The 24,236-nt window shown below is 43.3% G+C and overlaps 1 long non-coding RNA gene across 1 annotated transcript; it reads left to right on the plus strand.

Moving 5' to 3' along the window:
* Positions 1-15,994: 15,994 nt before the first annotated feature.
* Positions 15,995-19,160, plus strand: LOC115824224 (uncharacterized). Its single transcript, XR_004025646.1, has 3 exons — positions 15,995-16,331; positions 18,902-18,981; positions 19,096-19,160. It is a non-coding gene; the product is annotated as an uncharacterized LOC115824224 (long non-coding RNA).
* The last annotated feature ends 5,076 nt before the right edge of the window (positions 19,161-24,236 follow it).

A 24,236-nucleotide genomic window follows, 5' to 3' on the forward strand; every position in this document is an offset into this window, starting at 1 on the left:
ATGCATGCAGCAACTATAAGTATTTGTGCCAGTGTAAATGGTTAAATAACAAGACAAAGTTATGTTTCATCTTAGACATATGGACATATTCTAAGTCATTACACCTGAGGCATGTCGCCATGACAGCTAAAAAGAACTTAGTTTGCATTGTGACCATAATCACTGAGTGTTACCAGTAGCGAACTTGCCAATGCTGTCTAAGACCTAAAGAAACAAAGGTTCACTTACTTGTCATAAACATCATAAACAGGAATACAGACTAAATTGAATCCACGCAGACAGGTGCAACATAACTTGTGAATGCGTGACTAATGCAATGTCTTCTTCATATTGAGAGGAGCTCCCAGCATCTGTTGCGGTTAGTGTCACGTGTATGCACATAAGGATGCTGCGTAATTCAAAGGGCCTTTTCTACAGCCGCCCCCAAAATATGCAGTGCATATTTGTTCTACAAAAAGGCCCATCTCAATGAGGACCGCTCTGAGTACTTCTTTTTTTCGTTACACTTTGTCCTCCAATGACTGTACAGAGATCAGTTTTGACTGAGTGAATTTCTCTCTCCCATGTTCCTCCCAAGTGTGGAGCACCTGATGGGTTAAAATGGAAGGAGATCCTCTGTTTGGCAAGTTGCTCTTGAAGGGCTGGACTCAGGTCAGCGAAAGCTCTGCTGAGCTCCTTTTCAGCTTTGGAGTGCATTTTCCCAAGAGTTCCAATCCTGGAGCAGCTCCTCCAGAAAGAGTAGGTCATCCCGTTCATGCTGCTTATCCCATAACTTCTGCACAAGGATCTTTGCATGGCTAGTGAATGGGAGGATGAATCCCAGAGGGTTGTATTGTGAGGTGAGGACTTGGTATACATTACGAAGAGAGTACCATAGTCCACACTGCAGTGCTTGTATCTCAGGGTATCAGCTGCACCTTGCAACCTGAGACCCAGGGTAGATTCCTGTGGTTCAGTGTAGTCATGCAACAGCCACAGCAACAGTGCTGAAATGAGCAGTTAAACACAATGTGGTGTTTGCCATTGTGCTCTACCGTGTGCTGAGGGACATACCCCAACTCACTGTCTTAAGTGCCTGCCTCTGTCTGGAGTTTCACCACTGAGTCTGCATCGACCAGCTTCCTGACCTCTGCATTGTAAATGGCAGCCTTGCTGGGATCTTTAGCCATCTGCCTTTCTGTGCTTCTGAGGTGTGGCATCACAGCTTCCTTCTTAGCTCTGGAGAGGGGCATATCCTTCCTATGCAGTAGAGTGGTTGCATGGTGAAGTATCCCATCAGCCTCTACTCTTACAGCCTTGGTTCCTAGCATGTGAATGGCTGCCTGATCCTCACTGGATCTTGTCACTACTTCCTCATTGTGCAAAGGCAGAGTGTCTGCTTGCCAGAGTTTTTCAACTTCTCTGCATGGCTGAGCAGTGAGAGGGTTGACTGATGTCCAGAGACACTGCTGAGGTTGGAGGTGGTGCTCAGCCAGCTTCGCCGGACCTTGCAAGACCCACCCGGATCTAGTCTTAATGGTGGCTGGCCCTCCAGGTGGTCCCAGGTGCACTGGCTCTGTCAGGGTTATGAGATGGGGTGATCAGCTCCTATGAGCAGAAGAGGCCTGACATGCTCGAAGGACTGGATGGGTACATGTTGCAGATGTTGATACCTTTTCTGTAAGGTGACCGTGGCATAGGAATTGTTAGCTAAGCCCAGAGTCTTTGCAGTGAAAGCACCACTGATTTGGAAACTTTTACCTGGCCATGCTGCTAAGGAGATTCCAGATGAAATGAAGGCACCATGTGAGGTCTGAATTTCCCGCCTGATGATCCTCTGGACATCCTTGAAGACCTAGCTCACTGGCAGTGGCTGATAGGCGTTCAGATTCATCATCTAGTATATCAGAAGTGTCCAAGGTGCGGTTACCATGGTACAGGAGAACACGGACCGCTTTCAACAGGACTTGGTTGCTGTCCCTTGGCCGGTCTGGGTAGAGGGTCTCTGATAGGGAGCTAACAAGACCAGAGCCTTGCTTTGACTGTTTACTGTTTACCTTATGCAGGATGTGGAGGTGTACACCTTGGCAGATGCTGCAGGGTTTTTTCGGGGAACACTGGGTGGCTTGGTGTGATCTACCACAATGCAAGCATTTTTTATTGTCTAGAATCCACTTTGTTTTCTGATCTGTGGTGAAACTCAGGAACTGGGGGCATTTACTGAGGAAATGCTCATCATTATTATCACAGAATACAGTAGGCTTTAAATCTGCTCTTCTTCTTAGCTGCAGTTTGTGATTCTGGAGTTAATTTCTCAGTCTCACTGCTGGATGGCTTCCTCCCCCCATGGAGGATTGTAGCTGATCTGGCTGCCACCTTCTGCTCCTGTCTTTTGTCAGTCCTCGGTGACTGACTGTCTTTGAAGCGCTTACTGGTCTGTCCCTCTTCCTCCTCGCACGAAACCTCGTACTGAAGCCATTCTGAGAAGTCAACGAGAGTATAGATGTCACCTGGCTCGTGAAAGATGTGGTGGCGGAATAAGGATCTCAGCTCAGGAGAGAATTTACTGAGCAGGTGAGAGACGCGGGAGCCGCATTCGGGCTCAGCTTCCCCCTCAGCACCAAAAGTCTTAAGCACCCCCGCCAAAGCCCGGATCTGAAGAGCAAACCTCTCAAATGCCTCAAAGTCACCTCGGCGTACATCAGGGGCTTTCATAACTTTGACTAACTTACGAGTGCCAGCTGGTGAGGTTGGCCAGATTTTTGAGACAGTGCTGCCATAGGGTCTGTTGGGGAGTTGGGGAGTTCAGGTATGCATCCGCAACTGATAAACATTCCTCTTCCAGCTTTAAGTGATACACTAATATCTGGTACTTGAACAACTCAGTTCCATCCTTGGGCAAGAGGTTCTTCAGGGCTAATTTGAGATGTGAAAACTCACTTGGGTCCTTGTGAATGAAGTAGGGAATTGACAGCCTTGGCCCACAATATGTCTCACCTGCTGGGACGAGGCGCTTTTGGAACTGAAAGGGTGCTGTTTCAGATACCTGCAGGACCGACTGATGACCAGTGGCTGGGGCTAGGAGTGTGTTGCGGCCTGGGTGCTGCTGGCTGCTGATATTTCTGATAGCAGATGATTTCAGGATATAAGGCTGCTGGGCCGTGGACAGGATTGAATGGATCAGCTACGTTGGGTGAAGCACCCTTGGGAACATGCTGACTTTGGCTAGGCTGTGCTGGTACCCTCTTTGGTGGCTGGCTGTCAGTATTGGCTGGTGGAAAGTTGTGTAATAGTTTTCAGGCACCTGGGTAGCTCTAGGCTGATATCTATCATCCAGGTTGGGGGGAGTCTCAGGCTGGTAATGACTGTGAGGTGTAATGTATGGCTGTGAGGGTACATGAGCTGTGGCCTGTGGTGCTGCAGGCAAAGCAGCTGTTTCTTCAGTCATCAGTTGCAGTTCACCTGTCACTCTTTCTAAGAAGTCCATCAGTCTTTGCTGAGGAATTGGTGAGTCTCTGATGGATGGTGGACTAGTACATAGGTCAGGGCAATCCCTCAGCTCTCTAGTGACTCGCTAGAAGACTCCTGAGGTGATGGTTTGGCCGGTGTACTCTGTATAACAGGGGCAGGTGCAGCTGTCTGTAGTCTGACCTTGGTGCTGGAACTGGTGTCGGTGACTTTGCTAGCTGCTGATTGAGAACAGGTTAAGTGAGTCTGGCTTGGGCTGATGATGGCCGTGTTTGTAGTGTGACTGTGGTGGTCACACTACAAACACGGCAGTGTTGGTGCTCTGTCCATACTGTCCCACATCATCTTGCACCTTGATACCAGATGTCTCATCTAATCACCGAGTGTTACAAACAGCGAACTTGGCAATGCTGTCTAAAACATAAAGAAACAAAGGTTCACTTGTCGTCATAAACGCACTCAAATGTGTGACTGTGAGGGAACCCACACAGGAATACACACTAAATAGAGTCCACACAGACATGTACAACACAATAACTTGTGAATGCGTGGCTGATGCAATGGCTGTGTTCGAAATGGCATAGTACATACTACTTTTACGTCAAGATCAGTATACGAGTAGTAAGTAGTGTGTAGTACATGAAAAATAAGAATTTTGCAGTACACGACAGTTACCCAGATGATGTACTACTCTGGTGAAAATTTGCAGTATACAACCAGAGCTCACTTTGTCGGGTACTGCATCCCATGATGCAACACAGTGATTTTCAGCTGCCAGAGATTTCAGAAAACATGGCAGACAGCAATAGAAGCAGGTAGCCCAACCAAGAGCAAACATGTAGTACACCACATGAAATTTCTCATTTTCGCATACCATACTGTATACTAGGATGGGGAGTAGTGTGCAGTACACAGTGTGTACTGGGCCAGTATGCAGTATACTAGTATGCCATTTTGGACACAGCCAATATCTTCTTCACATTTAGAGGAGCTCCCAGCATCCGTTGCAGTTAGTGTCACGTTGCTACATAAATCAAAGGGCCTTTTCTTGAAACTTAGCTTATCATAAAAAGATAGAACTAAATAAGCATATATTTGAATAACTGTGAGGGTAATCACATCTTGATGTAAATATTTCTGGGTTACTTGAGGGGCATGCCAAGGTCCTTTCTGTGTGGAGTTTGCATGTTCTCCCTGTGTCTCCCCGGGTTTCTTCCGGGAGCTCCGGTTTCCTCCCAGAGTCAAAGGACATGCAGGTTAGGTGAATTGGAGATACTTAATTGCCCCTAGGTGTGAATGAGTGCGTAAATGTGTTTGTCTGTGTGTCTGCCCTGCGATGGACTGGCGACCTGTCCAGGGTTTTCCCCCGCCTTTCGCCCTATGAATGCTAGGATAGGCTCCTGCACCCCCCACGACCCTAATTAGGATAAGCAGCTTAGACAATGAGTGATTGAGATGAGATGAGTGAGGTCTAAAACCTGACTTCAACTATAATGACATTATTGAATAGGTCAGTATATGTGTATACATGTATGTGTAATGTGTATTATACACACACACACACACACACACACATTGTTCTGTCCTCGTTACATGTGCTGTATATAACTTGACAGTCAGATAAACGCCTTCCTAACACCAAGACTCTGAAGACAGTCAACTCCTTGTCCACAGGTTTATTGACGTTGCAAAGAAGGGTGAAACTGAAACATACAAAGCGTAATCAACGCTATGCTTGCTTTTAACACGTACGGATATTCACAGTGTAAATATAACATCAAATTTAGCAGGAATAAAATCTTCTAATTTTCTAACGTTAGACGTTGTATGTATTTATTGTAGATTTAACTTCAAATGTAATATATAACGTTAGATTTTAACATGTAATCAGTCATCTCTTCGATTGTTTATTTGTAACTATTCCTGTATGAACTTCCAGTTGCCTAGGAACGATGCAGTCAGTAGCAATAGCAACTTGTAGCTAACAGATTTCTGGAATCTAACTTCACAGAACGTAACACTGACACAAAAATAAATAAATAAATACATAAAGATCTGCGACCACAGACAACAATTAAACGATCAATACATACCCACGATGCTACCAAAGGCATGAGATGTATGCAGATCGCTGGATTATCTCCGATATAATAAAACAACAGCTGTTAGTATCCTGCTCACTAACGTTCTAATTGCTGGTCGCGTGACATAACTCCTGTTACTAACGTATTGTAATTCTTAAAGTGGCCACAACTAAATACAGAAACACATAAAGACTTACTTAAGAAAACAAAGTAATACTTTTGACACATTAACTTAATTGTAACAAAACACTCCCCGCCTGGCGTGATTACACGTCACTCAATAAATGCATGACACTTCATCTACTTAGGTATCTGGGGGGAGAAGAAGCACTATCTCAGTAACAGGCCTAAGAAAGAGTGTAGTCCCTCCTGGTTTAATGACCTTCACCTCGACCTGGCGCACCTTCCCGTCTTTGCTAGGGAAGGTTTGTGTTACCAGTCCAAGAGGCCATTCGTTTCTTGGTACTTGGCTGTTCTTGAGGAGAACAACACTTCCTAGTTTGACATTCGGATGAATGGACTGCCACTTCTTACGTACTTGTAGTGTTGGGAGAAATTGCTTCCGCCATCAGTCCCAGAAAGTGTTGGACAGGTGTTGAACTTGCCGCCACTGACGCTTGTAAAGGTCTGAAACTCCAAACTCACCTGCTGGAGCAGGAACAAGGTTCACCTTTTGCGTGAGAAGAGCAGCTGGTGTGAGTATAAATGGATCATCAGCGTCAGCTGTCACAGGAACAAGAGGCCTGGCATTGATAATGGCTGCTACTTCTGCCATGAACGTCACCAGCACTTCATGGGTAAGTTTGTCTTTTAGCTGGAGGAACATGGAGTCCAGAATTCTCCTTGTAAGACCAATCATTCTTTCCCATGTCCCGCCGCAATGGGAAGCGTGCGGAGGATTGAAGGTCCAAGTGCAACCTTGGCCTGACAGGTAAGTATTTACAGTCATACTGTCAATGTTTGAGGGTATCTTCAAGTCCTTACAGGCACCAACGAAGTTAGTGCCACGGTCCGAACGAATATGTTTGACTGGCCCGCGCACAGCAAGAAAACGCCTTAGCGCATTGATGAAGCTGGATGTGTCAAGGGACTCTATGACTTCGATATGAACGGCTCTTAAGCTCATACATGTAAAGATTACAGCCCACCGTTTACTGTGTGAAAGGCCTCCTCTGGTCCGACGTGAGGAGACATTCCAAAGGCCAAATACATCTAACCCAACATTTGTAAAGGGAGGGTCTGTTGAAACACGATCTGCTGGAAGGCTGGCCATTTTTTGGATACCGAGTGGAGCTCTAAGCCGTCTGCAAGTTATGCACTGGTGTATCATGCTACTCACTTTCCTCTTCCCGCCAACTATCCAAAAACCAGCTGAACGGACAGCTCCTTCTGTAAAGTGACGACCTTGATGGTGGATCTGTTCGTGGTAGTGTCTGATGAGTAAAGCTGCAACGTGATGCTTGCCGGGAATGATCAACGGAGTCTTTTCCCTCTGATCAAGGTTTGAATGGTGGAGACGACCTCCGACTCTCAGGAGGCCATGTGTGTCAATGAAGGGATCCAGGTTTTTGAGAGGACTACCTTTGGGAATGTTCTCGTGTCTTTGAATACATTTCAACTCTTGACCATAGACTTCCTGTTGTACTGCTCGGATGATGATGGCTGAAGCTTGATTGAATTCTTCAACAGTGAATTCTGCTCTGCAGTAATGCCAACCTTTACAAGAACTGTTTGTCTTCGGGGTTGTGTTGAAAAGACGGGCTATGTGCACGAGACGAGTTATAGCACGATTTAGTGACTTCCAAGAAGAGAACTTGGCAAATCGTTGGGAACCGAGCTGCTTGGATGATGTTGTAGTACTTAAAGTGGACACTAGAGGCCGGATGTCTGGGTCTGAACTCGGATTGACAAGGTGGTAAGTGCTCTCAGTGATACTTGGCTCTGGTATGGACAGAAATTTGGGTCCACTCAGCCAGCTGGTGTCTTTCAAATGGCCTGCAGCGACAGAACGTGTTGCATGATCCGCAGGGTTCTGATCTGTTGGTACATAGCGCCATTGATCTGGATGGGAGGACCTTCGGATACGTAATACCCGGTTACTGACATAAACATAGAAGCGCCTGGTTTCATTATAAATGTAGCCCAGTACCACTTTGCTGTCCGAGTAGTAGGTTACGGCATCAAGCTGAAGATCCAGTTCTGTGGAGATTAGATCTGCTAACTCAACGGCAAGCACTGCTGCGCAAAGTTCCAATCTCGGCATCGTGTGTTCAGGGCGGGGGGCGAGCTTGGCTTTCCCCATTACAAACCCAACATGATTATTTCCAGCAGCATCTGTAACTTTTAGATATGTCACTGCAGCAATAGCTTTGGTTGAGGCATCAGAAAAGACGCACAATTCTCTCTTGACAGCTGCTGAAGATGAAGTTTCAGTATAGGATCTGGAGATGGAAAGATTGGACAGCTCTGACAAAGAACCTCTCCATGACATCCAGGCTTCCTCCATTTCTCGAGGTAATGGCACGTCCCAGTCACCATTCTCAGTGGTGATTTCTCTCAGAATAGCCTTGCCTTGGATTGTGACTGGTGCTACGAACCCAAGAGGATCATAGAGGCTATTGATAGTGGATAAGACACCCCGCCGAGTGCAAGGTTTTATCTCATCGGAGACACTGAAGAGGAAGCAGTCTGTTTGGAGGTTCCAATTGAGTCCAAGGCTGCGCTGTATTGGCAGCGCGTCTGCATCGAGGTCCAGGTCTTTAAGGTCACTTGCATGATCTCTGGACGGAAAAGCCTCCATGACCTCTCTGTTATTCGCTGTGATCTTATGCAGCCTCAAGTTTGATTTGGAGAGAACGTCCTGTGTCCTTTTTAGTAAGCTGACAGCAGCCTCGACTGTAGGTAGGGACTTCAGACCATCGTCTACATAGAAGTCGCGCATCACAAAGTGCTTAACATCGGGGTCAATGTGGAACTCGCTGCCCTGAACGGGCTGGTGTAGGCCATGAATAGCCACTGCAGGTGAGGGGCTATTACCAAAGATGTGGACCCTCATGCGGTAATCCACAATGTCTTTGGAGGGGTCATTGTCTTGGAACCAAAGAAAATGTAAGACGTTTCTGTCTTCTTCCCTCACCAAAAAACAGTAAAACATCTGTTCTATGTCTGCCGTAAAAGCAATTGCTTCTTTTCTGAAGCGGATCAATACCCCAAGCAAAGTGTTGTTCAGATCAGGTCCAGTCAACAGCACATCATTGAGTGATACACCATCGTATTTGGTACTAGAATCGAACACCACTCGGATTTGCTTAGGTTTCTTCGGATGGTACACGCCGAATATTGGCAAGTACCACCGTTCTTCTTCCTCACTGAGAGGAGGGGCTAACTCAGCGTGGCCATTTTTAAACATCTTGTCCATGAAGCTAAGGAAGTGGTTTCTCATTTCAGGCTTCCTCTCAAAGTTGCGCCTGAGAGACATGAGACGTTTCAGTGCTTGGGGCCTGTTGTCAGGGAGCCGTTGACGTGGACACTTGAAAGGTAAGGGTGCTATCCAACTGTTGTTCGAATCTTTCCGTAATCCTTCATCCATTATTTTCATAAAGGAGGCATCCTGAATCGAAGGAGCAGTCAGGTTGTCATCTTTGGTCTGCTTGAACACAGTACATCCCAGGTGGTCAGCATCACAGATAGACTTCTCCTCAGAATATGATGGGGGGTAATTTGTGACTTGGATGTCACTGTATTTCTCCTTAACATGGAATACATTAGGGCATGGATGAAAGAGAGTAGGGTGCCTTAACTCTGTGGTGTTCGTGTAGAACGTGCTGATAGTCGGTGGTTTGTGGACGCTACCTAGACACACATTGCCTACGATGACCCACCCGAGATCCAGCTTCTGTGCATAAGGTAAGCTGTGTGAGCCGTTCACTTGTTTTCGGACCTTATGAACTCTGATAATGTCCCGACCTAAGAGAAGCATAATTGGGGCTTGCGGGTCAAGGTCTGGGATGAGGTGCGCCACTGACTTTAGGTGTGCATGATGAAGAGCCACATCAGGGGTTGGAATCTCGTCTCTGTTATTGGGGATATCATTACATTCTATGAGGCTTGGTAATGGTATGCAGACAGTTCCATCCAGAGATTCCACTTTATAGCCACTGGCCCGTCTTCCTGTTGATTCCTTCACTCCAGAGCATGTTCTCAATGTGTAAGGAGCACTTGGACTTTGGTCACTGAACACTTCAAAGAACTGTGAACGAACTAGTGACCTGTTGCTCTGTTCATCTAGAATCGCATAAAGCTTCATTGCTTTGTCTCTGTGGCCAGCTGGATATACTTTTACAAGACATATTTTAGAGCAGGATCGGTCTGTCAGATCCCCGCCACAGACTTCTGTGCATTTTGTAGTAACGTGAGGTTCAGGTGAAGTTATCTCCTGCTCCCCGCCGTGCTCAGAGGAAGGGTCTGCCTCTTCGGTCCAGGGTGCAGGTCCGGGGTGAAGTGCTGTATGGTGTCTTTCACTTTTACATTCAGAACATTGAACTTTCACTTTACAGTTCCTTGCGATGTGAGATGACGAAGAACAGCACTTGAAGCACACATTATTCTCCTTTAAAAACATCTTGCGATCCTCAATGGGTTTTTCTCGGAATGCACGGCATTTACGTAGAAGGTGTGGTTTTTTATGGAGGGGACACAGTTTATCGCAGTCATCAGATTTTGTGGGGGGCTCGCTAGTATCAGAGTTGGCTGTGGGAAATATCTCTGTTTTGTGGACAGAGACTTCCTGATGTTTGTTTGACTTCCAAACTGTCTTCTCGGTTCTGGAAGCCATGTCTGTGCGAGAGACAAAATTGAAGCTTGGATCGTTCGCAGTGCTGGCCTCCTGTCTAACAAAGTTTACGAAGCAGGCAAAAGGAGGATAGGAAACACGATTCTGCCGTTTGTAGGATACACCAACTGACACCCACTTTTCCTGTAGGCGAAATGGGAGCTTCTGTACTATTGGGTTAACGCCTCGTGCTGTGTCAAGGAAAGAGAGGCCAGGCAAGTCTCCTTCAGCCTTGGCTGACTGAAGTTCCATTAGTAGATCGCTCAATTTTGTTAGTTTGGAATAATCTCAGTTTGTTATTTTCGGAAAGGTGTCAAGTCGTCTGAACAGAGCATCTTCTATCACTTCTGCTGAGCCATAGGTTTGTTCAAGTCTGTCCCATATCATTGCCAATCCTGCTTCTGGATGGTTGATATGTATTGCTCTTATCTGTTCGACATGTTCTGCTGACTCTTTGCCGAGCCACTTAAGCAGAAGATCCATCTCCTCACTTGGTGTCAGGTTTAAACCACTGGTTGCAGTCTGAAAAGAACGTTTCCAGGCTCTGTAGTTCTGAGGTTTGTCATTAAATTGAAGTAAGCCTGTAGCCACAAGCTCACGACGAGCAAGGTATCTTACAAAGTCATTTGTATTTGAGTTGTTATCGTTGGAGTTTGGAGATATGGGATAGGAAGTAGGACGAACATTGTCATTTTGCAGTCTGAGATGTTGCACAGAAGTAGCATACTCGTTCTGGGACCTAACTTGGTGTGACTCACGAACATATTCATCTTCATAGATGCAAGGCTGCTGTGAGGCAAGACGAGGTGATTGGGAAGGATTGTTGGTTTGGTCTGGACAGAAAGGTTTGGCTTCAGGTTTGAGATGTAAAGGTGAGATGCTATAGTTACGGTTTGGGTCTGTTTTTACTGGGACACTAACATCATATAACTGGAGTTCTGCCTCTTGTACTTTGGTTTGGTCAATAACATATTGTTCAGTTCGACATCTGGTTTCCAAGGGAATTGAATCTACATTTAACTTGCAACTGTGATTCTCACTATTTCCATCAACAGCAGCTTCAAGTGCTTCTGCTTCAGCAATGGCTGCAGCTGTCTCTTTTTTATAATTAAGGATTTCCAAAGATGCCTCTAATTTAGCTTTTTCTAGCTTTAGATTAATTTCTTCTTCGGCATAGGAAAGACGTGCTTTCGCTGCCTCTGCTCTCGCTCTCGCCTTGGCTGCAGCGGACTCAGTTGATGATGTACTTGATCGTACTGAGGAACACGAAGTGCGGGAGCGCGTCTTTAATGAAGGTGCTCCCTCTGCCATGCCACCGTCTAGTGGTGTATCTCTGTTTAGATACTAACTTAACAGTCGTCCACTGGCTGCGTGTGACGATGTTGTTATTGTTGTCTGCCAGCTTACTCTACGTTATCTTGCCCGTTAGAAAGCCGTGGTTTCACTGTTCTGTCCTCGTTACATGTGCTGTATATAACTTGACAGTCAGATAAACGCCTTCCTAACACCAAGACTCTGAAGACAGTCAACTCCTTGTCCACAGGTTTATTGACGTTGCAAAGAAGGGTGAAACTGAAACATACAAAGCGTAATCAACGCTATGCTTGCTTTTAACACGTACGGATATTCACAGTGTAAATATAACATCAAATTTAGCAGGAATAAAATCTTCTAATTTTCTAACGTTAGACGTTGTATGTATTTATTGTAGATTTAACTTCAAATGTAATATATAACGTTAGATTTTAACATGTAATCAGTCATCTCTTCGATTGTTTATTTGTAACTATTCCTGTATGAACTTCCAGTTGCCTAGGAACGATGCAGTCAGTAGCAATAGCAACTTGTAGCTAACAGATTTCTGGAATCTAACTTCACAGAACGTAACACTGACACAAAAATAAATAAATAAATAAATACATAAAGATCTGCGACCACAGACAACAATTAAACGATCAATACATACCCACGATGCTACCAAAGGCATGAGATGTATGCAGATCGCTGGATTATCTCCGATATAATAAAACAACAGCTGTTAGTATCCTGCTCACTAACGTTCTAATTGCTGGTCGCGTGACATAACTCCTGTTACTAACGTATTGTAATTCTTAAAGTGGCCACAACGAAATACAGAAACACATAAAGACTTTCTTAAGAAAACAAAGTAATACTTTTGACACATTAACTTAATTGTAACAAAACACACACACACATATATATATATATATATATATATATATATATATATATATATATATAAAATATATATATATAAAATATATATATAATGTGTGTGTGTGTGTGTAACATATGTTATGTATATAAGAATTTTCCTTCCAGACCATGACACAAGTAAACTAGTAGTAGTAGCTAACCCCATAACAGAGCACTGAAACAGCCAAAGATAGAGTACGAAGGAAGAAGGAACTGACTCATCATGGTTTCCTTTGCTTCCAGTTTTTACCCGTTAGAAAAGAGAAGTACGAGTAAGACAGCTCTTCACCTGAGTTTTCCTTCTTGTTTAACACCTGCTTTACATTTGAATAATGAAACTTTTTTCCCCAGCTCTGAGAAGAAGCATGTCACAGACGCTAGAGGCCAACCTCCTGTCTTGTCCTCTGGGCCTCAGTAATTTACAGTTTTTTTTTCTTGTAGAAAACTGCAGCCATTAATGATCTGCCAAATGGCATCACGGAGACAGTGTAATGCAATAAGGAAGAAAATGGATCTGTGAGACCCATGCTTCCTCCTTGGACTGTCTCCCTCTCTGTCTCTGTCTGTCTGTTTGTCTGTCTCTCTCTCTCTCTCTCTGTGTCTCTCTGTCTGTCTGTTCATCTCTCTCTCCTCCCCCGCTCCTTGGACTGAAACAATGGACAATACCAGGCTTTGAAGAACTCTGGAGAATCACTTTCCCAAGCACATTGTTGAGCAGAAAATGGAGGAGAGAAATTTTAAATTCCTAATATGTGATCTGTTAAATGTTTATTAAATTTGTTAGATACAAAGTTGGACAGACTCTTCCCAAATCCTCCCTTGCTCTCTCCCCCGCTCCCTTAGGCCTGAGACGACGCCCTAACACTCCCAGTTCTCATGCAGAACAAAGACTGTGTTGGACAAGTGATCATAGCACTGCCCACTCCATTTGGCCATAACTTAATAAGTATTCATTTCTTTAAAGACCAGGTCACCTCGGAGGGTAGTTTTCAGTGGGATTGGAATTCGGATTGCGCCAAGAGGCCCGTGCTCTGCTCTACTGTTCGCCAGTCATTCAAAATTGCATAGAACAAAAGAAAGTAAATTTAGCCTATACAGCATTACCAAATAACCGTGTGTATTGAACCAGTAATCAATCACATACATCACTGGCTGGTAAACCGGCAGCTCAATCTCAAGCTGCCAGTGAACCTAAGCTATGTTAGAGCAATTGTTTTTGATATTGCTCAGAAAAATATAGTACAAGTAGACTAATATACTTTTACTATTCCTGGGCTGAAAAAAAGAGATGTAAAATTTTGTAAACTGTGCTCTGGTTATCACCTCCCAAACTTTGAGGAGTATCTGCTCCCCCTGGACAGAGGGGTAACAAGTACCCTGTCTCCAAACCAGATAAAAAAGATAAAACCACTGTCTTCAGTGTTTCAGTGTGCATCCAGTCATCAGGCTGTCATGTGGTTGGTTCGCTCATCGTGTCAGTCTTAGTTTGCCCTGCGCTGCTTGTCTTTGTGAAGAAGTGGTTTAGTCTGTTCTCCACAGAAGATCTGCACCTCCAAAAGACTCTTCTAGCTCTGAAACAAAATCCAGTTCATGGCCTCCTAAAAGCAACTGAAGAGCCAACAGCGCATTGTCTGCGACCCATCACACCCGATTGTGCTGGGCCTCCTCCTCTGCTTCCCTTTCCTGCGCTGCCCACACTGTCATTTAGTGTCGGCAAATCATTTAGAGAAACCTCTGCATGGTTAAGCGTGCCTCTGTTCTGAGTAACCATCCTTTCACATTTCTTTTGGTTCTCAGGGTAAATGAAATATAGTGAGGTTAAGTTACTATTTGTTATTAGTTATTAGAGGTTCTTTCATGTACTTTCATGTACGCTGTCAATTACTGGTTTGTTAAATTTTTTGTAGTTAAAAGTTTTTTGTATGCGGCAAATGTGCCTTTAGTTCCGTCTGAAGTTGTTGATAAGACAGAGCTCTCACCTCACCCCCTGCCTGTGACCCATCCATCACAGTCACCTGCTCTGCCTGTGTCTCTCTCTCACCTTAAATAAACTATTGGTCATATGAGACAATCAGCTGGTCCCACAGATCATATCCCCCCTCACTTCTTCATAGATCATTTTGAGACTACTGGACCAAGCATCCAGGCCCTTCTGAAGAGCAGCCTCACCTCAGGGATTGTTCCAGCACATCTTAAGCATGCAGCAGTGCAACCTCTGATTAAAAAACCCAATCTAGACACTTCAGTCCTCTCTAATTTTAGACCTATTTCCAAACTTCCATTTCTTTCAAAAATTCTGGAGAAAGTTGTACTTACACAATTGCAATCTTTTTTAAACACACATGGCATTGTTGAGTCTCTCCAGTATGGTTTCAAAGCCCCTCACAGCACTGAATCTGCAATCTTAAAAGTTTAATGGTCTGTGAGGCTGGCCCCCACTCTGCCTGTTTTTAAATCCCATCTTAAAACACACTTTTTTTTCCCTGGCTTTTAACTCAGTATGACAGTATTTTTCCTCCTGTTTTGGTCTTATTTCTTTTTACTATCTTTTGGTTTGTTTGTTTGTTTATTTGTTTTGTTGTGAACTGGCTTCTGTGTTTTTATGATATTGTTTTTTATTCCCTGGCATTGAAACCCAGCATGAGTATCACATTCTCCTTTTGTTGGTCTCATTGCTTCTTTCCACTGTCTTTTTATTTCCTCTTCTTCTTCTTGTTTGTTTGTTTTTAACTGGTCTCTGTGTTTTACAGTGATTTTGCATTTTTGATTGTACAGCACTTTGGTCAGTTGCCGTTGTTTTTAACAGTGCTCTTTAAATAAATCTGCCATCAATGTTTTCTTTTACGTTTTCACACTGCACTGGCGTATCACCCATGTGTTTCAGCGGCTTCTTATAAAGACTGCCATTCACTGAATGCTGATGGACAGCTGAAGTTCGTTCCCTGATTTGTCTTCATGTCGCCGAGGCTGTCAGTTCTTATGAGATTTTCCTAAATGTCTTACCATGCTTGATAGAACGCTCCTGAATAGCAGCCATGATATCCGCCTAATATTTTACCATAATATTGCCTTTGTCGCTATTGTCACGTTTAGTTTTTTGGACAAGGATTTCAAAGACTATCAGGAGTACGAAAGAGGACAGTAGCCTAATGTTTGAATTTATCAAATCAACTGTCTGTTTATCACTCAGTTTTTCAATTTGCATATACTTTATCAACCCCATTTTTCGTACACATGTATTTTAACAACTCTGTTTTCGTCAGTTATGGTTTTTTTCTTCCACCTCCCCTGCGCATCGTCTCCAGAGTTAGTATTATATAAGTAGCTCCCAGTCCCCTTTGCCGACTGACGTTTACACTGCCAGCGCGAGGAAATGTAGTAGAAATTGAAAGTAACCAACGCAGCTCGCGGAGTGGCTCCCACGACCTGGACTGTCCTCGCTTTTAGCCCGAGATAAAAAAGGACAAGAAATTTAGAGGGGAAGGTAAATTGGAGCCAAAAGGAGTCGATCACCCATGGACGAACTGAAGAGATGTGAACATCTGATGACAGTGGATTTGGCACATTCACTTAATATTGTATGAGGTGGTTTACAGTTTGGACTTTGACATGCGGAGAAGATGTGAATTTGCAGTTCGGCCGGGGTTTTTACCTCAACCAACAATTTCGAGCTCATGAGCGCTTTTCTGACGCTTCTCGCCCTCATTTTCGTCATAGGGTTTTGGATCAAATCAAGAAAACACACAGCAAAGGTATGACAGTGCGTGGCTCGGTAACTTATGTTGTCGGGATTGGCTGTTGTTCAGGGTTGTGACATAAAATTGTACATAGGCTACGTCTAAAAATAGAACCGAAGTGACAGAGCTCTCCTTAAGAGTGCTAAGAGACAAACGTTCGCAAAATCATGATTTAAATGATTTTTCTACAGATTTACTAAAGTTTTATTTTTTATTTACAGAGAACTCCAAGCACGTTACTCCATGAGCGTAGTTTTTAGAACAATGCATGTATGGTCTCTGTTTCAAAGCGCTGGGGTTTTTACAGTTTTCTGCTCTGCCTATGACAACAGACACAAATTTCAGGCATGCTGTTTTAGTGTGTGTAGGTGATAGAGGTCGGTAGGCCTTTCTGCCACGCTAGTAACTTGATTACAGAGGAAGTTGTTGAGTGGTGAGTGCAGGGCCGTTGGCTGACTCCTTCCATGTTCGGGTCTGAGTTACAGTGGCTCGCGATACCGGACCTCCCTTACAGCTGGATTGACAGTGGCTTGTTCTCAACACACCCACCCCCTCCAACCTCTCACAGTGAACTTTAATTTGTTGTAGCGACTAACAACAAGTATAGCGACTTTACAAAAATGTCATAGGGACCTTCAGTTGATTTGGCGACTTAGAGTTGTGTCAACTTAAACACGTAGGAAGAGGCAGAGGGAACCAAAACAGCGCCAAGGAGAGCACGAGCGGGAGAGGCGTAGCGGTGCCAAGGCAGCAGGAAAACAGTCACTTCAGGGCGCTAAATAGAAATAGTTAGCAATAATTAAACCTTGGAATGCCGACATGCAGCGAAAACATTTTGTACCTTCACCCCGATACTGGGAGTATATTAACACAATTACTACCGCTGTTATTGCATAACTCAGTTATTGTGGCACCTGTTCCATGAATATACGATAGTCTCATCTGTCAGACCAGTTATAATCCTGTCCTGTGCATTTGTGTCACAGAGTCAAGGGAGGATTAAACGTAGGGTGGAAAACAACACGAATATACAATTCTTTACAAGCCTACAACTTAAATGTTCAAAACCAATCGGTTTAAATTCATTATTGCCAGTTCCAGTCTATTGCTTCTCTGTTATCTTCATTTAAAGCGTAGATCATACTCGTGACACGAACTTCTTCTTGTTCTTTGTATTATTGTTATTAGGGATCCTATTGTGGAACCCTATTGTCTTTGTTCTGATTATTATTATTATTATTATTATTATTATTATTATTATTATTATTATTATTATTAAAGGCATAAAAAAACCACTGTGGTCGCGTGACCGAAGACGTAATCGTGCATACCAGCGACTTCTGGTGACTTTTCCCGCTGCCAGAAGAGACTCACCTTGGTAGCACTGTTGCCAATACTGCTCGGTAGTTATTTTATCACCGCATTTTTATCATTATGGCGCCGGATTTCCAATCGATTCCATTCTCATTGTTTGTATTTCCTAGTGAGCTCGAGGTAAACGTTTTCCTTTCTTGTCTCCTGGTCACTGGAGAGTAAGACTACGGAGAGACAGATAGTAATACGCTGTTCAGTACTGAGTTCTGTCCAAATGACAGACCACTGGCTCTCCCCCGATAATTCCGGTACTTCATCATTTTACTGTTTGTAAGTAGAGGACATATTGCAACTGTGACCTCCTTGCTAGTTGCTCTGTGGTTAATAATGTACGTTATTAGTATCCTGACTGCATTTTCACTACATCTTTGTCATGACCTCTGTGTCAAGAGGACCTGCCTGCTGTTGACTGGATTTCAAAATGGTTTTGCTACAGGGATTATGTAAAGTGACAAACCAAATACAGCCATCAGGTGAAAACATTCACAGGAAGCTAGAGGGCAAGAGCAGAGCAGATGATTTCTTTCCATGTGTTGATTTTAGGTTTGCTACGCTTGCTGATTTGCACTTTCACGAGAAAACACTGTTTGAAGGTGACATTTTATCTGTGTTAAGGGAATTTGTGGGAACATACATGCAGCTTCAGTGTACCTCAACAAACCCATTTTAGCTTGTGTTTATCATGCTGCCAATATCTCTACACACACCACTTTATGAATATTTTGTGTGTCTGTATATTATATTTCAGTGTGTCATAACAGTGCTTTTGCGGCAATGACCTGGTCCTGAATGTTGACTTGCATTGTTAAGGATATTATTGTGGGGGGTACTGCTGGTCTCACAAATGGAGGAGTCAGGAATCAACTGCCCTTCTCCCACCACCCATGAGCCACACTGAGACTGGGGAGAAAATGTGTGATATTAGTTGGCTAAACTATAAAGATATCCCATATATTTCAATAATATAATTAATCTCTAATTAGAGATGAATTCCTCTCAAAACAACTTTCACTGACAATGATTTCGACTGAAATCATTTCAGTGACTGAAAATGTATTTTCTCCATTTAGCCACATAGAGAGCTACAGCAATGTGATGTATGTTGTTTGTTGTTGTTTTGTGTATAGCACTGTTTATATTGTTGTTGTTGTTGTTGTTTTGTGTATAGTACTGTTTCTATTCACAGGATGCTGACATGTTTTGTTTTCCAGAGAACAGTTAGGTACATCTGTTGCTTGTGGGGTGCTCCGTGTAACCTGGATTACACACTGAACACTTTCTTAGTTCTTAGGTATGGAATGTTTTCTTTATGATTTCAACAAAACTCAGCTTAATGTAATACCAAGACCATGTGTGTCAGAGCACTAATGTGTGTGTGTGTGTGTGTGTGTGTGTCTCATTTCAGCTGTCTCAGTGGGTTTGTTCACCTCACTGCTGCACAGCAGAGTCTAACAGAACTGCAGACTACACTGGAAAACATGAAGGACTTGTTTAATGTAAAAAGAGATTCATGTTTTTTTTCCCTTTTCCTCAGAGTGCTTAACAATGACACAATTCCTACAGCTTCACTGTCCTGCTCAAACAGTCTGTCAGTCTGAAACTCTGATAGGTCCTCTGTGTCAAACCCATACACATTATTTTCCTATTAAAGCAGATCTAAAGTCAGTCTTGCTGACAATTTAAATTCAGCTAAGTCAACATATTTCTGAACATGGCCCGGGTCAGTTCATGGCCATATGGTGTCTAAATGTCATTTGATCATTAAAATAGAACTCAGGTGTTGTACCTCAGTGCTGTGTTGAGCATGTTTAACCTGAACTCCATCAGATCAGCCATCACGACTTTTGGTTTTGTTCTTTGCGTAATGGTGTTGATGTTTTGGAATTACACATGACTGAATGCTCTTCTTTGTTTTTTTTAGAGGTCTGATGCTTGTTTGTATGCTCCGTTAATAACAGATGATGTAAGTTTCCTTAAATTCATTTGACTACTGGCAGTTAGTTCCTATTGACATCTAAGTTCTACTGACTGTGTCAAACCCACACAAACATTAAAACGTTTATGAAAGATATACCACTAAGGTTAGGGTTAGGGTTAGTGACCTAACCCTATACCACTAGCTGATATTTGATAAAATGACTGACATTGCTGTACGATTCCTAATGTTTAGACATGCATAGATGGAAAACGGTGTGTGTGTATTCGTCTGTGTGTGCGTGTGTATGTGTGTGTGTGTCTGAGGCCTGTTCTCTGTCTGCAGGACATCTGTATTAATGCATCACTACACTGCTACCTTCTGGAACTAGAGGTCATTCTGTATGAGGAAAATGGACAGGACACTGATAAAAATCGCATATATAACTTAAAGAAAATCTTCGTCCCTCAGGCTGTGAGTGAAAAAGTTTCCCCAGTCACTCTGGAAGTTCAGTCCTTATTTATCTCGATGAATCTTCCTGTGAGACTGGAGACAAATGAGCTGTTGTGTTGTTTTTCAGGAAAGATCAAAATGTCCACCCTGTGAAGCACATGAGCTTACCAGCCCCACAGCGTTCTTGGCCAGACTGAAGACATTTCTGCAGAACATGATTTCCAGAATGTAGCCCCTCTTATCATTAAATATCATACTCATTTTATACTTCATGAACCTGTACATTTTGGACTTCACAAATGAGAGACACATAACCTCAGTTGTGGCTATAGTTGCTATGTATTTAATGACGTGCGGAAGTGTACAGATGTCGGTTTGCGTATTTAAGACGAATTTTGCTTGGTGCCTGTAATTCTGTGTATAGTAGAAGCTGATGTCATATGAATGTGAATGAGTGGGAAAAACATTTTTTTATACTGCTGAATATGGTGCTACTTTTATATCGCTCCTTTATAACCATATCAGATGATGAAAATATAAAAATATCATTGAAAAATTCCACAGTATAGTGTTCTTTGTGTGAAACTAATCCCATTGTGTATGGATGCTGATTGGGTGATTGGGTGATAGGGCACGGGCGGTTGCCATGGGAACCAAACATTCGGTTGCGTCTCATTTGTCTAACTTTGGTTTGAGCATGTCAGTGCGTTCTCATGCACTGCTGTATCCTCTCTACTCCACAGTTACACGCACGTTTTCCTGTGCAGTCTTGCCCCTGTGATCCCAGTGTGTTTGTGCGTTTACCAGTCTCTCTGCCTGCCCCTGTGCCCAGTCCTGCAGCGTGACGTCCCGAATAAAACTAAATATAAAGACATTCAGTTCCAATAAAATAATAATAAAAAAAACCAAAGCAAAAGCAACAGAAAAATGTAAAGTTGTTCATTTTAACGCCAACATGCAATGCTGTGTCTTTAGACTTTATCTTTTTATGAAAGGGTTTTAACTAAAAGACATAATTCGAGAGAATGAGAGAGTTTATTTGTCTGTGGTGCACAGATCCTCAGCAACACCAGAGAAAGGAATGAACAGAACAGAGTCTGGGATGGAGAAGATTTTAGGCCTGGGGGTGTGTGTGTGTGTGTGTGTAGGGGTTTTGAGTACAGTGCATAAGTGGATAGTGAAACAAAACTTGATCGGTAACAATGAACAAGTTACGCTGGTGAAGCACTGGGACATCATCTCCTCATTGTGAGTCTAGACCAAAGACTTACCTCTTCAGTCCATAGTTCATTACCAAAGCCAAAGGGCTTGAGGGGGTGGACCATAGTGATGGAGTGTTGTGCTGAACAGAGGCGTCTGTGCTGTATCCCCTCTGCTCACCGGTTTGTCAGAGATGGAACGGCACACTCTTTGACCCCTCTCCTTTATTTATTGTGTTAATTAGGCTTATCAGAGCACAAGGGGTGGAGCCAGTCAGAGTCACGCAAAATATTTTAACAAGCTGTACTTCACGCCCTCAACACACTTAACAGTTCTGTTCCCTCTTCTCTTTTCTTTTCTTCTCTTTTCTTTTCTTTTCTTCCTTAACAGTTCTGTTCCCTCTTCTCTTTTCTTCCTTTCTCTGTCCCAACATTGGGGTATCCATTCTGAGGTCTACAAGGTTCCAGTCCCAAGCGTCTGCTCCCAGTATGAGACCTATTTACTCCTGTCCCTCCTGCCCAGACCTCCTGCAAGCCCCTGTTCTGAGCCAGTGACCCACCTGTGATGCTGACTCAACCTGACTGTGGAACCAAGATCAACCTGTCCTTTATAACCACTTCATAATCTCAGTTTTAACTACAGTAAAGCTAATCATTCTCAGCCATTATATAGTTTGTCTTAAAGACAAACTTATAGATATAATCAAACTTATTGATTAGTCCATGCTCCATATCATCTAGAACTTCTCAAACCTTCTATATCATAAATCTTTTATATTATAAACATGTACTTTAAAGACATTTTTAGGCCATTGAGTCTGGTTACCCTGGACTCATTCTACACTGTAAATGTCTATTCTATGTGCTGGCCAGAGGAGGATGGGCTCCCCCTGTTGAGTCTTGGTTCCTCCCAAAGTTTCTTCCTCTTATTCACTTCATTAGGGAGTTTCTCCTCGCCATCATCGCCTCAGGCTTTCTCGCTGGGGCACTGATCTCTATAAAGCTGCTTTCAGACATTTTAATTATAAAAAACACTACACAAATAAACTTGAACTGTTATTATGCTCCCACAGATTCCCAGTTTGTGACTAGTCCCAGCATTAGTCCATGGCGACTTAAGCTGTAAGCACAAGCAACTGTGTTCTACGGAGGAAGTCTGTCCTGTGTAATTACCAGTATGTTATAGTTCAGGAGGTCATAATAGAAAACTGCAAAGACATCGTGATCTGTAATACAGCCGTACAACTATGATTCTTCGATTCATTGAGATCATAGACACGGACAGGCAGATAGACAGACTTTTGTCTGGTGTGGAGGTTGACGGTGTAGCTTGATGAAATCTGCATAGAGACACAGCCATTCAAGCCGGCTATTTAACATCCCAGAGGTCTTTCTGGGCGATGTGCGTGTGGTCTGTTGGCCTGCTGAAGGGGTCCATGACCTGCTGACAGAGCATTCACACACCAAGCTCTCATCACCTGACTGCATCACACTGTCAGAGGAAGACACACCTGAAAATCTACCCCTACATCTTTATCTGTTCATAAGGCAGAACCTTCTTCTCAGATAAGGAGACCTGTTTGTTTTGGTTTTGTTCTGTACGTCTGTGCTGGAAAGTGTGCAAGCTTCCGTCTGCTGCCAGAACTTTCTGCCAGGCCCTTCCATCTGTCCCACATCCGACCTGGTTACGCTAAGATCAAAGGCTTTCCCAAAAAAAACAAACCAAACCAAAACAAAACAAAACATTGGGTTGAAGGAGACGCTGTCAAGAGCGTGAACACACCCACACACTCATTTCTTATGTTACAGTGTTTAAATCAAGCAAACAAATCTTATGTTACACAACTTTCCTCGTTGACAGTCTAGAATGGCCCAACAGAGACAGGCGTTATAATAATACAAGTTTATTTAGAGCCCAATATCACTATTTATTGTCTCAAAAGGCTTTACATGTCCATAACAAAGTCAAATCAAAATTATATTATCCATAAGTTAGAGAAAATAGATAAGTCTTTACTCCGGTTTTAAAGGTATGGAAAGAGTTTGCCTTCCTAATTTCTGTAGGTAAACCATTCCAGTGGAAGGGGGAGCAGTAGGAAAAGGCTCAGTTGCCAGCGGACTTCTTTTTAACTCTTAGTACGACTAACAGTCCAGAATCTTGAGAGCAGAGGGTGCGAGGGGGGTGACAGGCTGTAATTAAGTCAGACAGGAAGGCTCAAGCCCGTGTAAAATTTTATATGTTAATAAGAAGACCTTAAAATCTGCCCTGGCATGAATTGGGAGCCAATGAAGGGAAGCCAGGACAGGTGTAATGTGGTCAAACTTCCTTGTTCTGGTCAGAATTCTGGCAGCAGCATTCTGGACCAGGTGAAGACTTTTGGTCCTAGAGACAGGCAGGCCAGAGTACAGAACAATGCATTACAAAAACAATTCCTCTGCACCTCAAGTCATACAGCAAAATATGTAACAAGATGTGTCACAAGACTTTAATTACCAATGGCATATTTACAGTGGCATTTTCTTTGAGCTTCATGCAGACAGTGAAAGTACCGTGAGATAAACAGATCTTGTCCTATAAAAGATGTTCCGTTGTCCTTGTTTGTCTTCGGCAGTGGGATGTGGGTAAGTTCTCCGGCCAGAGAACATGGAACATGTCAATAATGCCCAAAACAAAAACATTCAACACAAAAGAATGAGAATAATGTTGAACAGCTGTGACTCCCATACTCACCGGGTAACATACATGCTTTAAATAGACTAGGAACTTTAACATGTTAACAAAACAAAATGTTCTGACAAAACAAAACAAATAAAACGAACAATACAAACAAAACAGAAACTGTGAAAAAAAGCCTAACCAAAAAAAACCTGGGAGGTGAGCCAAGGAGAACTGTTCCTGTTTCTAAAGTTTATGGGGGCATGTTTACATTGTGATAGTTGAAATCTTGAAGGTGTGGAGTTATTGTGTCGGGGGGGGGT

This window comes from Chanos chanos, chromosome 11, assembly GCF_902362185.1.
Source record: "Chanos chanos chromosome 11, fChaCha1.1, whole genome shotgun sequence".
In the NCBI taxonomy this organism is placed as follows: Eukaryota; Metazoa; Chordata; class Actinopteri; order Gonorynchiformes; family Chanidae; genus Chanos; species Chanos chanos.